Source organism: Neolamprologus multifasciatus, chromosome 14, assembly GCF_963576455.1.
Source record: "Neolamprologus multifasciatus chromosome 14, fNeoMul1.2, whole genome shotgun sequence".
NCBI classification, from domain to species: domain Eukaryota; kingdom Metazoa; phylum Chordata; class Actinopteri; order Cichliformes; family Cichlidae; genus Neolamprologus; species Neolamprologus multifasciatus.
Window position 1 is genome coordinate 21,589,633 of NC_140452.1, and position 13,253 is coordinate 21,602,885.

Below are 13,253 nucleotides of genomic sequence, written 5' to 3' on the forward strand. Positions count from 1 at the left end.
GCCTAAAACTGTCAAGCTGACAGCAGTAAGTTTGTGAATTCTGTAGAGCAGAAACGCAGCGAGGGACCTAACAGAAAGTGGCTGTCTGGATTTAGAGTGCGAAACGTCTGGTTCAGCTGAACTTTTCTCATTGGTATTCACACTTGTAATTGACAGATTGTTGGCCGAGCTAGAAAGAAACGTCCCTCATGTCAGAATGTTCAGGAGGGGGTTATTTTAACAAACATTCACTCCACACGTGGGTACCGAGGTTACACTTCAAGGACACGAAAAAGAAGCAAAGATGTACTTCTACAGATGTAGCGCGATTTTACTTCTTGACTTATTTCAAAAGTGATACTACTTCACTGCAAACTGTACTGTTTGCATGAGTATGACTGCATGGAGAATATCCAATATTGTCATGATGCTAATTAGAAAAATATCCCCTGCTTGCACTATATATTACTTGAGCCCCTCTGATGAATAGTCCAGAGTAAATGATAGCAGCATACAGTATACTGGATGTGATGTCTCTTGACTGTACGTCACCGTTCACTTATTCCATCAGCTTACTCCGTCCATGACAGGCCCATTTCAGAGAACTGAAATAGCTCTCAGCATGGAAGCAAGGGGACATGGCAAGCTGACATCAGTGAAAATTAGAGTCATGAGCTGCCCTTTTTATAGGGTGTAATGCATGTGAATTTAATACAGTGGCCTAGATCTCACTGCCCTTCTTAGGAAGCCGCATAAAAAAAAAAAGCAGTGATACAAACAGAAGCCCATACTGGCTTCTCGCCCTTAAAAAAGGGTAATTATAGTAATTATGAAACACTGTATTGTAATAATAAATATTTTTCAGCCTCCAGCAATAGACACCGCTCTATGTGCTCTGCTTATTTACTTAGATATGGGTTTGGCTTGTTCTAAGTTCCCTTTGAGGAAACAAAAAACTCTTTGAACTTTACTTTACTTGTCATGTCTGAAAGATAATCTTGTTAAGGGAAAGAAAAAATCACTCCCTTCTAAATCTAGTTCACTGAATGCAAAGGAGGCCACTGTTTCTGGGAACACGACGATCTGGATTCTCCTGTCTTTTCATTCAGTCTCATTGTGCCATATCTTGGCTTTCACACAACCCTTCATGGCCACGTCCCAACAACCAGATTATGGAAAAGATTAAACAACATTTCTCACAGATCTGATAAGTGGATATGTCATGCTTATTTCCTGTTCTGTGTTGTTTTGGGAAACAGGAACAGAAACATCCTATTTTGTAATGAAATTCAGATATGATAATTTAAAGCAACAGAACACGAAACATTAAAATCAGTATTTAATTCTAAATCTAGAGTGTGTAAGTCAGTTTTCCGGGACGACAAAATTTGTTTGTGTGTGTTTCCATGTGTGTGAGACAGCAAGTAAATTCTGGGTAGCCAGACATGCGTCACTCCATACTGAGAGCCTGGAGGAAATAGTGTTAGGGTGTAGGAGGGTTATCTTGCTTTTACTTTCTTCTCCCCTCACACATAATTTTCTTTCTTACTTCCTCTGTCTTTTTTCTGACCACAGGCCCTCCTCTCATTTCCTCCCACTTGTATTTAAGAAAGAAAGCATCTTAAGAGAAGCCATCTTCCTTTTCAGACCCTTAATCCCCTGTCAATTCATCTTCTTTTCTCCCATACTCTCTCATTCACCAGAAACTGAAATGTCAAACACATGATTATCTGAACTGCTCTCCTTTATCGTCCCCACCGGTTGCCCTTCTCCTCCATCTTTTTCTTCCCTCCATCCTAGTTTCCAGTTTCTGGTTAGGACGATTTCTTGCAGTTTTTGTCAGTCTCTGTGCCAGTTTCCTCATATGAATAAGTGTTTACACTTATTTGTTAATTGGAATCAGTCCATTAATAAAGCAGATATAGTTTTGAAGTGGGTGTTGAAAACGAGGTCATACAAATTTAAACACAGCATTAAACTGATGCAATTTTTGCGCCCTTCGAGTTGAACTAGATTGATTTTGTGTGCGTGTGTTTGTGTGTGCATGTTGCCGAGGGACATTTAACCAAATATTAGTGGAGGCGTATGCATATATTTATGGCTGTGTATGTATGTATATATTTGTATATATGTGTGAAGTAGTCAGACTCAAATGTCAAGGAAGGTGGAAGGGAATAGGCCTGCACAATAAATCGAAAATTTATTGTCATCGCGATATCCGCCTGTGCGATGGGCCCATCGCAAAAGACGACGTAAACTGCGATAATTGGGAACCTTAAAATGTTTACACATGTGCTTTAAAGAATTTACCAATCAAACGCATAGCAACTGCACTGCAGTGGCCTCAAGATGTGTGGGGGGTGATGTTGCTGTGTAAGTTGACAGGTAAGGCTCAAGAAGCTTGTTCCAGTCTGTTTATGGATGACTGCTTAGCTTATGAAAAGATTAAAAGTGCTGTCCTCCAGGCCTATGAACTTGTACCTGAGGCCTATAGGCAGCATTTTCGAGGTTTGGAGTTGGTACAGGGTCAGTCCTACCTTGACTTTACTCGGGAGAAGGCAAAGTTTTTTGATAGGTGGTGCTCTGCAAGCCAGGTTAACAATTTGGGGTCGTTACGTGAGCTCATGCTTGTGGAGGATTTTAAAAACTCTGTTCCTGAGTGTATTGCTCTTTATTTAAGTGAACAAAGGGTTTCCACATTACAGCAGGCTGCCACACTGGCAGATGAGTTCACCCTAAGTCATAAAATAAATGCTGTAGAATGTGATACCCCTCTATGCCATAGTACATCTTGGAGAGGTAAGCGTGGGCCAGCTAACAAGGCTGAAAAAGTTGTGTTTTTTTGTGGTTTGTTTAATTTTGACTCTGTGTCGATTAAAGAAAAAAAATGTATGCAGTACAATCATTCCATCCTTGAATAGTTCAAAAAGTCATTAAAATCCCAAAATTACCATGATATTCCTGCCCATGACAAGTGTATGGAAATATCTGCATATATTACCATAGAGATTACAATGAAAGTAAATTCAATCTAACATTCAATCTAACTAAATTTGTCTTTCTATCTTTAGAGCAACAGTGGGCTGAACTTAGAAAATCGAAGCAACTTTATTTTTCCCTTTTGTCAATAATCAACAGGAAATCACTGCTTTGAATAAGACTGTTTCTCAGTGTTTCTGTGGAAACCGTTAAGTAATAGTGGAGATGACTTTGATGTGGGGTATCAGAGACATTATAGGGGAAAACATGAAAAAAAGAAAAATCTGCTAGAGAAGTCTGGAACTCCAGACATGGCAGCTGCTGGCCACACTTGCAGCTTTGAGGTTCGCAACAGTTTCAGCTTTTTTTTTGGTGATCACATCTGCTCATTATGGCTTACTGTAAACATAAGATGAATTAGAACTGTTGCAGTGCTGTGATGGAATCAGCCAGAGGTATAGATGATGTTGGCACACATCACTGTGCAACTGTACATGAAAATGTAATGTGAAACTGCAGTCGTGGATGTACAAGCATTTCAAATCTTTTTAGAATTTGTTTATTAAGAACATTTTTGGTCTTTGGTCAATCTCAATTTCTTTACTTATATATTTATTATTCATTGTTTTTCTTTGTTAAAAGACGTCCTAACCATAAAATAAAATAAAACAAAACTACAGAAAAACTTATAAGCTGATAAAGGAGTGGGTATAAGCTAGCAAAACAATCAAAACCACACTGAAACTACCCTCCTTCACCCAGAAAACCAGAAGCACAGAGCTCAAACAGTGCTACAGCAAAATCTCTTTGGACCTGGTCATCCCCTTTTGCTCAGCTTACGTACTCCTATTGCTGATTGCTGACTGGAGACTGCTGTGTGGAACTCACTGACTTTATTGTTTAAGAAGAACAGTAGTAACTAAATTAGGGGATAGAGAGTGAATAAAAAACACAGAGCAGTCCACAGTAGGGTTACGGCAACTTTAACATCTTGACTTTCGCTTCATCTGCGTCAATGATTTGGGTGAGAGAATGTAAGTAGTGAAAGCTGACCACTCTCTTTTCTTTTAGTCTTCACAGCCATAATAATTCAGATGCTGAGCCACTGTACCGAAGACATAACCACTGAGAACACATTTAAAAACGTTGGTATTAAATTAAATCTGTCTTGGCTTTGTAGACTTGTTGTAAATGTACATTGAGAAATGTAATGCTTTTACTAGATGCAGAGCAATAAAGTCATTTCTTTAACTCAAACCAGAATGCTTCTGTCCTTTTCTGATAATCGGTGGAAGACCAATGAAAGAATAAGGTAGCAATACATTTCTTCTAAATTCAGAACCATGTTCTGAATGGTTAGTAACACCCACCCTGATCCAGCTATATTATGATCATAACCAGAGTCTCAAGAAATCCAAACACAGACAGAAAACAAATGATAATGATACAAAGTAAATGCTTCAGGGTTCAGAAGACCCCTATGAAAAAAACACAGAGGGAACAGTTTACCCTGCCCGGGATAGGGTTACCGGGGCCCCGCCCTGGAGCCAGGCCCGGGGAGGGTGCCCGAGGGCGAGCGTCTGGTGGCCGGGCCTTAATCCATGGGGCCCGGCCGGGCACAGCCCGAAGAGGAGAAATGGGCCCATCCTCCCGCAGGCCCACCACCCGCAGGAGGCGCCATAGGGGTCGGGTGCATTGTGTGCCGGGTGGCGGCCAGGAGCGGAGGCCCTGGCGGACTGACCCCCGGCTGCCAAGACTGGCAATAGGGACATGGAATGTCACCTCTTTGGTGGGGAAGGAGCCTGAGTTAGTGCGTGAGGTTGAGAGGTACCGGCTAGATATAGTCGGGCTCACCTCTACGCACGGCTTGGGCTCTGGAACCAGTCTCCTGGAGAGGGGCTGGACTCTGTCTCAGTCTGGAGTTGCCCCTGGTGAGAGGCGGCGGGCTGGGGTGGGTATTCTAATATCCCCTCGGCTTGCTGCCGGTACGTTGGGGTTTTTCCCGGTGGACGAGAGGGTTTGTTCCCTGCGCCTTAGGGTCGGGGAACGGGTCCTGACTGTCATCTGCGCTTATGCGCCGAGTGGCAGTTCGGAGTACCCAGCCTTCTTAGAGTCCCTGGGGGGGGGGGGGGGGTGCTGGAAGGTGCTCCACCTGGAGACTCTGTTGTCCTGCTGGGAGACTTCAATGCTCACGTGGGTAACGACAGCGAGACCTGGAGGGGCGTGATTGGGAGGAACGGCCTCCCTGATCTGAACCCGAGCGGTGCTTTGTTATTGGACTTCTGTGCTAATCACAGTTTGGCCATAACGAACACAAGAGTGTCCATAAGTGCACGTGGCACCAGGACGCTCTAGGCCGTAGGTCGATGATCGATTTTGTAATCGTATCACCAGACCTGCGACCATATGTTCTGGACACTCGGGTAAAGAGAGGGGCTGAGCTGTCAACTGATCACCACCTGGTGGTGAGTTGGATCAGGTGGCGGGGGAGGACGCTGGACAGACCTGGTGCACCTAAACGCGTAGTGAGGGTGTGCTGGGAACGACTAGCAGAGGCCCCAGTCCGCGAGATCTTCAACGCACACCTCCGGCAGAGCTTCAACAGCATTCCGAGGGAGGCGGGGGACATTGAGTCCGAATGGACCATGTTCAGCGCCTCCATTGCCGAAGCTGCTGCATTGAGCTGCGGCCGCAAGGTGGTTGGTGCCTGCCGTGGTGGTAATCCCCGAACCAAATGGTGGACACCAGAGGTGAAGGGAGCCACCAGGCTGAAGAAGGAGTCCTATCGGGCTTGGTTAGCCTGTGGGACTCCGGAGGCAGCCGACAGGTATCGACAGGCCAAGCGGAATGCGGCTCGGGCAGTGGCTGAAGCAAAAACTCGGGTGTGGGAGGAGTTCGGAGAGGCCATGGAAAAAGACTTTCGGACTGCCTCGAAGAGGTTCTGGCAAACCGTCAGGCGTCTCAGGAGGGGAAAGCGGTGCTCTACCTGCACTGTGTATAGTGCTGGCGGAGCGCTGCTGACGTCGACTGAGAAAATTGTCAGGCGGTGGAAGGAATCCTTCGAGGACCTCCTTAATCCCACTGACGCGTCTTCCAAGGAGGAAGCAGAGTCTGGGGATGAGGGGAATGACCCGCCAATTTCTGGGGGCGAGGTCACTGAGGCAGTTAAACAACTCCTTGGTGGCAGAGCCCCTGGTGTTGATGAGGTCCGCCCCGAGTTCCTGAGGGCTCTGGACGTTGTAGGGCTGTCCTGGCTGACACGCCTCTGCAATGTTGCGTGGAGATCAGGGGCAGTACCCGTGGATTGGCAGACCGGGGTGGTGGTCCCCATCTTTAAGAAGGGGGACCGGAGGGTGTGTTCCAACTACAGGGGGATCACACTCCTCAGCCTCCCCGGGAAAGTCTATGCCAGGGTGCTGGAAAGGAGAGTTCGTCCGCTAGTCGAACCTCTGATGCAGGAGGAACAATGCGGTTTTCGTCCTGGTCGCGGAACACTGGACCAGCTCTTCATCCTCTCGAGGATACTTGAGGGTGCATGGGAGTTTGCCCAACCAGTCTACATGTGTTTTGTGGACTTGGAGAAGGCATTCGACCGTGTCCCTCGGGGTGTCCTGTGGGAGGTGTTGCGGGAGTATGGGGTGTCTGGCCCATTGCTACGGGCCATTCGATCCCTATACAACCGTTGCAAGAGCTTGGTTCGCATTGCCGGCAATAAGTCGGACTCGTTCCCGGTGGGTGATGGGCTCCGCCAGGGCTGCCCTTTGTCACCGGTTCTGTTCATAATTTTTATGGACAGGATTTCTAGGCGCAGCCAAGTGGCGGAGGGCTTTCGCTTTGGTGGCCTCAGGATCTCATCTCTGATTTTTGCGGATGATGTGGTTCTGTTGGCTTCATCGGGTGAGGGCCTCCAGCTCGCACTGGAGCAGTTCGCAGCCGAGTGTGAAGCAGCGGGAATGAGGATCAGCACCTCCAAATCTGAGGCCATGGTTCTCAGCCGGAAAAGGGTGGAGTGCCCACTCCGGGTCGGGGATGAGGTCCTGCCCCAAGTGGAGGAGTTCAAGTATCTCGGGGTCTTGTTCGCGAGTGATGGGAGAAGGGAGCCAGAGGTCGACAGACGGATTGGGGCTGCAGCTGCAGTAATGCAGACGCTGCACCGGTCCGTCGTGGTGAAGAGGGAGCTGAGTGTAAAAGCGAAGCTCTCAATTTACCGGTCGATCTACGTCCCTACCCTCACCTATGGCCACGAGCTGTGGGTAGTGACCGAAAGGACGAGATCGCGGATACAAGCGGCGGAAATGAGCTTCCTCCGAAGGGTGGCTGGCATCTCCCTTAGAGATAGGGTGAGAAGTTCGGCCATCCGGGAGGGGCTCAGAGTAGAGCCGCTGCTTCTCCACATTGAAAGGAGCCAGCTGAGGTGGTTTGGGCATCTGGTAAGGATGCCTCCTGGGCGCCTCCTGGGTGAGGTGTTCCAGGCATGTCCCACCGGGAGGAGGCCCCGGGGCAGACCCAGGACACGCTGGAGAGATTATATCTCTCGGCTGGCCTGGGAACGCCTTGGTGTTCCCCCGGATGAGCTGGAGGAGGTGGCTGGGGAGAGGGAGGTCTGGGCCTCTTTGCTTAGGCTGCTGCCCCCGCGACCCGGCTCCGGATAAAGCGGATGAAGATGGATGGATGGATGGATGGACAAAGTCAACTAAGGCCTCAGTGGTCACTGGTAGTCACCAGGTTCAATCAGTTGCAGAGCGGGTGCTGCAATAACAACCTCCTTGTGGTTGCTAGCAGATTGCAGAATGGAAGACACCCACTTACCTGCAAACACTCTCTAACTACATGCCAAACAATAGTGAAACTTGAATTAAAAAAAAAGAACGTTCACCTTCCGAGTGAAAGTTGTGCCTTACACCTGAAACCATTGAGCATATGGATGGATATGTCTGACGTGGTATCCAGTTGGCAGTACTGTGCGCAGTGCGGCAGTGTGCACATGGAAGCAACCGAAGTCACTGGATAACACAACTGAGTGTTCAATGCCCCACCATTTACATATAATGGTAATCTTAGTTTATGTCATCTCAGCTGAGCATTTTGTGGATCTGTGTATCTTTAGCTGCCAGATATACCTACTGTCCTCTCCTTTGTTGCAAATTTTGATTCTGAGTGTGTTCTTGATCTTTCATGACTGTTGGCACAGTTGTCTGGTAATTTAGTACAACACAATACTCACTGAATATTACCCGTTCTAGTGTAATGACATTTAATGGACTGCTCACTCCATCCATTTCATTGATACCAACATATTTACAAAGGCACAACTTTTACTTTGAAGGCAAACATTACCCATTTCTACTTTGGGTTGCACTCACAGTTTCACTGCCACTTAGTTGATGACTGTTTGATGAAAATGTACATAGAGTTACCTGCCAGCGCAACAGGCCGTCTGATAGAAAGAATGACTCCTCAGGAACACATGAACATCTTCTCACCACAGTTCAACCATCTTCCAAACATGTGATGCAGGGAGCACAACAGTATATGACAACAGTATAAAAAACCTGCTTAAAAGACTTGCTGCACACGTAGCAAAAGATAGGAGTTGCACGTTTGAGAATGCGGTTAGGACAGTGGGGTAGTACAGCGTGATTAGCACAGATGAGACATGCACAGGAGGAAGCAAACAAAATGACAGACTGTGCATACATAAATGTACTGCTCTCTCATTCTAAATGAGCTACATGAAGGAAATGGGTCACTTGAGCACAGAAAGGCCATTAAAGTTGATTAGGCACTGTTGCTTTTGGCAAAAAACCCCAAAAAAACCCCACATAAACCATTTAGTCACAAAAGTGGGCAGAACAATGAACAGAGAAGGAACTGAAAGGCAGCTGTGTAACAATTAAAAATTTTCCAGTCACCCCAATATCTGTTAATCGCAATCACTCGTATCATTCTTAATGTGACAAGGTTTAATGGACTTGCTCTGTTAGTAATAGGAATATGTATGATCACAAGTGACATTTGAAAATTCACCCCGCCCATTTAAGGCCATTGGTGACCATAATTGCACAGCTAATGAAGCCACTGGCTATTCTCCAGGCTTACATTGGCAGACCACTCACAGTCCCTATATAACTTCTATTCAGGATTGAATTGGAAGACTGCCCAAGGTCATATAGCAGGGCAAGAAAGAAGCTAAAGGAGGATTATGTGCCACAGTTCTGGTTTTCTGTCTTACCTAAATCCAGTGATTAATTTGGTCTTGATTCATTCTCCTTCCACTTGGGACCATCAAATCCCGCTTTCCATCCATCGTTGTGACACAGTTATGGTGCTAAACATTATGTTTCTTCCCAAATCACTCTCTCATTTGGTCGGTGTGCTATAGGTGACACACAGTCAACAGTAATCCCAATCAACAGCAATGCCAAAAAAGCTTTGTGGACATGTCACTGTGTAACACAACTGGGTGCTCAACATGCCACTATTTGCATTTGTGTTGAAAATGAAACATTTTAGTTTGTTTTGTCGTCGGTGAAGATTCTGCTGAGCCAGTTTCTATTCGGCTCATACCCATATGAGTACATGTTTCCAGTCTTTTGAATTGAATACGACTCATGTTCTTTCAAGAAGTATCCCTTCACAGAAGGTTTTAGATGACAGCTTTATATTTCTCAGTTTCACTCTGAGCTCCACTTGTATATTTAGAAGTCTATAAACATCTCTCCATACAGAGCTTGAATGACTAAGATACATTCCCTGTGGGGCTCGAAGTAAACATCAACCATCAAAGGCGTCATGCAGTCCCTGTTTTGAGGTTGAATGTCTAAAGAGCTATGATTTATTTATTATTCATTTATTTATTATTAAATCCTGAAAACTGGATAAAAAAAGGTAAGAAGGATACAGATCCATACTTTTTGTGTTTGTGTGGTTGTATAAAAAACAAGCCAATGCATTCAGTGGTATTAGTGCCTTAGGTAAACACACAATTTTTCTAAGCTACTCTTTTTGAGTAGCTCAAAAATGGATAGTAGCCACTGAAAAATGGTTTAAAGAATACATATGCCAATAGAATTAGAAAAAATCCTTCATTTCATAATCCATAAAAGTAAATTGAGATGCATTTATGCAGCGGCATGTGTTGCTTTTTAAAGAACACATAGCTGTAGGTAATCTACATGAAATACAGAGAAATTGAGCATTTATATGAAAGTGAAAAAAGATCAAAACTGAAGTTTGACGGCATTTATTTTAACAGTGCAACACCAGTAAACCTGAATCTGAAATATGCGCACAATATCTCTTTGCTTAACAGAGACCAGAGACCACAAAGGTTTTTTTTGTTGTTGCTTAGTATCTTTTTTTCTATCACAGTAGACAAAAATAACAAAATCAAGGTTTCTGCAAACTGCGGCTTCTGGTACCAATGTGAATATAACCTTCTCTATTGTAATGACATTTAATGGACTGGTCTGGAAAAAGTGCTTCAAGTAGATTAAATAAAATGCATCTTGTCTTTATTTTGTGTCTTTACAGACTTGACAAAATCCTGCATTAGGACTTATGAGAAATAATATCCATCCATCCATCCATCCGTCCATCTCCTTGAAACCAGCATATTTAAAAAGGCACAGTTTTTACTTGGAAGGCGAATAGTCTCCATTTGTACTTTGCATTGCATGGTTCACAGTTTTACTCCCACTGAGAGAAGGTCATAAGCATTTGCAGACAAGTCTCACAAACTATAGGCAACCACAGCAATGTATTAGCAACCAAAGCAATTGCAAGGAGGTTTTTGGTGCAGCACCATATTTATCTCTGCAATCACTTTTCACCTAGTGATCTCTAGCATCTATTTGGGGAATACATATTTTTCCTTGACGTCCAGTGGTTACTAGGCACTCACCATCTGGTCACTACGCCTGTGTGACTGGGTCCAATATACATTATACAGGCAGAGAAGAAGTTGTATGAGGGTAACCAAATGTTCAAATGCTGTCGCTCACAGAAAGCTCTGCAGAGCACAAAACTCTGCATTAGATCATTTGCACATGTTTGGCTTAAAACTGTTTATTAAAAATAACTACACGTTTCTTAATCAATTAACCAGTTAATTCAGTGGTTCATTAACTTACTGTTGTCTTCCTATCAGCTTAAAGCAGTCTGGCAATTCCCTTCTGACCTCTGGCATCAACAAAGCATGTTTAACCAGAAAACCATTGCTCATTGGATATTTTCTGCTTTTCAGACCATTTTTGTAAACATTGACATCCTTCTGTGGAAAGCCCCAGCTTATCAGTGATTTTTAATATACTCAAAGTTCGAAGTCACTTAACCTTTCTTTCCCATTCTGATACCAGGCCGTATTCATGATCTATTAATGCATTAACTTGCTGCCATGTGATTGGCTGATTAGATATTTGTTTTAATGAGCAGTTGAACAGGTAATAATGTACACTTACCTGCCTGGCTGATGAGTGCAGTTTTGCATTCATTTACTTACCAAGGCAGTTTCGCCCCATAAAGAATGATTTAAATATATGTTTTTCAGTTTATCTAAATGTGGAGTCTTTTATTTCTTTGTGAAGGTTTATCATACCTACAGAGAGAATATACTTTTTCTTCACTCCCTCTTTATGTAACCTTTAATTTACCTCTTGCACATAGAGGTTCAGGATTTCTTTGCCCTAAAAGTGTGCAATTTACATATTCCCCCTTCTTATGTGCCTATTTTTAACCCATATTATGAGAGTATTCACTTAGTCTTTCTTCACTTTCTTGACATTCTTTCCCTCCCTAATCAGTCACTTTCCCATTTTTTTCTGCCCCCGTCACCCTCTCCCTCTCCCGCTTCTTCTGTTTGCTCTTGCTTGTGCTTATTTAAATGTCACACTTTCATTTTAAGTTGGATCATTTTTCCTGCCAGAGGGGAAGAAGGAGGAGAGGAAGAAGAAGGAGACGGGCATAAAGGAAAAAGGCGAGGCAGAACATAGCAGCTTTAAATGTAGGAGTTCACACCTAAATTACAGGGGAAGGAGGAGAGGAGAAACCAGAGAGGGAGAGATTTTATTCTGTAAGTGAGCAATATTAGAGAAGAAGGCATGACTCAAGTCGGAAATCTTGCAGTCCTCCCTTATCTCTTCTCAGACAATGCTGGAGCCGAACTTGAAAAACACTGCAAAGTACAATGGTGGTTTAAGCACATAAATACATAGTCCAGGAAATTAGTAAGTAAGTTTGACAACTTTTATAATATAAAAAATATGCATAAGGAACACACTGACAATTGCAACTTAAGCAGGTGTTTTTTCTTTCTTCCTGATATTTAAAGTATTTCAGTATCCCTAAATTTAACTCGACATTCTAAGATGAAACTTTAATGATCTGTGTATTGAAATTGGGTCATTGCAGCAGCAGAAAAATAGCATACACACCACTTTCTGTGGAAGTACTAGAAATACAACATCAACTTGGATCATGTTGAGGATAAAGCTCAAAATAAATGCAGGGCTGGATGCAATAAGAAATCTTTCATGAGAAAAAGAGAGGAGGAATCCATGTCCTCTCTTTAGATTAATTTATGCTCTAATACATTAAGATCATCAGTCAAAGAGACAGTTCAGTGTTTAATTATATTTATTAATAGTCAAGCGACAGCTTATCTGTGCATTAATCCTGAATTTACTGATTACCAGGCTGCACATTATTTTACTTTGAAGGCCTTTAGAGGTCCAAAGTTTAAATGTGCCACCTGATCCAGCAGCAACGGTCAACCCATTTTGATCTATCTTGTGACAGAATTTCTATCTTCTGCAATCTTGACTGTTTGGGTCAAGATTTATGTGCTATTGGCATACTGACATGGACAGCCAGCAGGTATTATTACACAGAAGTTTGTGCATTCTTCAAGGTACGAAGACCAAAGAGCCTCTTCTTCTTCTTTCAGTCTCTCCCTTTAGGTATCACCAGAGTGGATCATATGCCTCCATCGTACCCTAACCCTAGTATCCTGGTATACCAACCTTCTGGCATGTTCTCCTTTCTGAAACTCCTCTGTGATCTTCCTCTTTTCCTCCTCCTGGCAGCTCAATCTTCAGCATCATTTGTCCAATATAGGCACCATCCCTCCTCTGCACATATCCAAACCATCTTAGCCTTGCCTCTCTAACTTTGTCTCCAAACTGCCCAACCTGAGCTGTTCCTCTGATATATGCACTTCTAATCTTGACATCCTGGGCACTGCCAATAAAAATCTTAGCATCTTCAATTCTGCAACCTCCAGCTCCTCCTCCATGCCA